Source organism: Adiantum capillus-veneris, chromosome 8 (assembly GCF_014529385.1).
Source record: "Adiantum capillus-veneris isolate H3 chromosome 8, ASM1452938v2, whole genome shotgun sequence".
In the NCBI taxonomy this organism is placed as follows: Eukaryota; Viridiplantae; Streptophyta; class Polypodiopsida; order Polypodiales; family Pteridaceae; genus Adiantum; species Adiantum capillus-veneris.
Window position 1 is genome coordinate 153,251,928 of NC_140938.1, and position 3,162 is coordinate 153,255,089.

Consider the following 3,162-nt stretch of genomic DNA (forward strand, 5'->3'; position numbering starts at 1 on the left):
TTGATAGTTTTGTGACTTTTTGAGTTCTAGTGATGACGTTGCCCGTATCAAATGCACCGCATCTACCTTCTGAAAAAGGTGCTCGCATTAAATGAAAGAGAGTGCTCGTCTTCAAGGACCACTAGATTATTAAATGAGGAGAGGGACACCTTTTATATTTTTGTTAATATCAATCTATTTTTCTACGTAACGTAGGCTCTTCTCTCATTGGAGGAGCTTATTTTCCTCTCTCTTCCAAAAGGCCCTCCAAAAGACCTCCGAAATCTCCTAATGACACACACACACACACACACACACACATACACACACACATATATACATATATATATATATATATATATATATATATATATATATATATATATATATATATATACGGGGCCATGGGCCATTGGGGTCTTTCTTTTTTTTCACCCACCCGAGGACTAGTTGGAGTCTTTTTTTTGTGTGTCAATTCATCCCCCTCTCACATATGGTGTTTTTTTTTCTTTTTTTGTCTTCTCACAAAACTGCACAAACTTTAAACCTTATCTTGCCTCTAAACTGAAAACAAAATTGAAGAACATAGTTTTCTAAAAATAAAATTAAAAAAATGACTTTCACACTCTGTCTACTAGCTAGTCATATCTATCTTCTACAGTGATCAAAATAAACACAGAAACATAAACCTTATCTTCTTTTGGTCCTATAATGAATAGTGCACAACAACAATGGTGGACCTTGAACCTCACAAACAACACGCACATACCCTTTCCAGCATTTCCTATGGAAATGTATAGAACCTCAACAATAGTAACAAAACTTGCACCTAGAGCTTGATGTATAGTATGTTTCCTAGCAACACTGCCAGAAATGTCAACTACACAGGGGCCTTGCTACCCCATGTGCGAGCCACAAAAGATGCAAGCACACAACCTTGCTACATAGAAGCTCAACAGCTATAGATGTTGTGTCACTCACCTCATTGTTTTGTTGTCCCAAAGGGAATCTCACATTGCACTGAAGAGGGAGCTTGCCTTGGTTTCTCAACCATATCACCACCACCGTATTGTGGCCCAAGGCTCGATTGCACATACTCTCTCTCTCTCTCTCTCTCTCTCTCACACACACACACACACACACATGCACACACAGAGGAAGAGGATAAGGAGAGAGATAAAGAGAGCAAGAGAGTATGGATTGCTCTTTGGAACTGTAGCTTTGTGCTTACTATAATGTATATGTTTTGTCTAGCGATTGGGATTAGTTGTGAGTACTAATTCTCTTGATTCATAATAAAATAACCACATTCACATCAAAAGAGAAGTCATAGTCAATAATAGGTAGTATGATGGGATCTGGTGCGAGAAGTACTTCGTTGAGCCTTTCAGGACCAAATAGAAACACTATGCGTTGCTGAAAGTGAATCTTTTGTCTAATCCAAATGTTGACCCTAATAGATTGCACTGAATGGAATTGAAATAAATTACTTCTATGTGGGTTATGGTTATTCATCAATGATATAATTAGTATGTTCAAAGATAAAGGTGTGAAAGGAGAAGAAGAGAGTTTCTGTCCCAAGCCATATTGTTGCCCTTAGGCAATAAGGATACTGCAGGGAGAGAAGTACCTGTAGCAAAGAGATTCTAGAGTTTGTGGAAGAGAATGAGAACCTTAAGAGAGAGAGATGCTTGGGGAAGATGAAGATATGGTTACTAACCTTGTGCACATAATTGTTTCCTGCAAGAAGGTTGTACCCATTACATTGACAAGGTTGCTGCTTGATTACCTTCCAATGAAACAATTAGGACACAACAAGAGAGATCAAAGGAGTAGTAAAGATAGAATTAGAGATAGATCTAAGTGTGGTGGTGGTACTAAAGATAGATAATGAGAGATAGAGATAGAGTTAGAGACAAGTATTGGATTAGATATGCAAATGAAAGTAAAACTAGCAACATATATCTTACATGAGAGCAATCGCCACCACCTTAATGGAGAGAGATGATGAGGCAAGACTTCAGCCTTTCTTCAAGAGAGAGTGTGGCACTAAGATGAGTGTGTCACTATGGAATTGAGCTATTCTCACTTACTCATAACTTACCTCAATGAAGAGAAGGTTGTCCTTTTTATAGGTGAGGGAGCCATGTTTTACATAATCACTTGATTAGGCTAAAGAGTTAGCCCAAATCAAATGTTCTTTGGATATTTATTAAAATGGGAAATATTAGGACTCAATATATCATGAAATTCAGCATTTTTGGTCGTTGAGGCTCCATGTGGGTGCATGATGTATGTGGGGCCCACCTAGCATCTTCTGTGTGGCTCCAGCAGGGGGTCCCAACTTGTGTGTCTTGTCCTTCAAGGCATCTTTGAGGTGTCACATTCACATGCTTATGTCTTTTACCCTCCAAATATCATATTTTATGGAAAAAGACCAAGATTACCTCTTTTCACTTGATTCACATGTTTACCATCTCTTCTTGTAGTGTAGTTGTGAGAGGGTTTTTCACTGGTTTCCCTGTAACTTTTGACCTGTAACTCATATTGACATGCTTCAAAAGGCAAAATTGCCCTATTAAAAGAGATTGAATTGGTTTTGGCCTTTTCGCCATGCCCTTAGGTTGGGGATTTTCAAATTGGGATGGTCCAAGAAACTTTGGATCTTCCTTTTCATAAAGTCTTCTAGTAGGCCCTTCCCTCTTATATGTATCCAAGAAGGTATGTATTATTGAAGGGTTATATTATTACATAAATGTGAAAAGAAGAAAATAATTTATATATGGTAGGGTATAGATGAGATATTAGAAGAAATATACAAATGCTTTTCCCCCAGACAAAAAGAGACACAATTATTGATACTTCTCTTGCAGTACTTTCTAATAGTAATGTACATTTATATTACTTCAAAGGTAATACTAAGGTATGGTAGAACGCTTTTATTTATGTATATGAGTATTATATGAAGTATACTTATGCGTGAAAAAGTCACAAGATAAATCATTTAATGCTCGTTCCCACTATATACGTGCCACAGCACGACATCCACCCCCTCTAAACCTGCACATCCTCCGGTATGTGCCACATTGTCTCTTTGTAAGATCAGACCTCTTGTACATCTTCCTTGATTTCTTCTTCACTGGATGATTCCAGAGCTTCATGTACACTTTGATCTTCATTTGT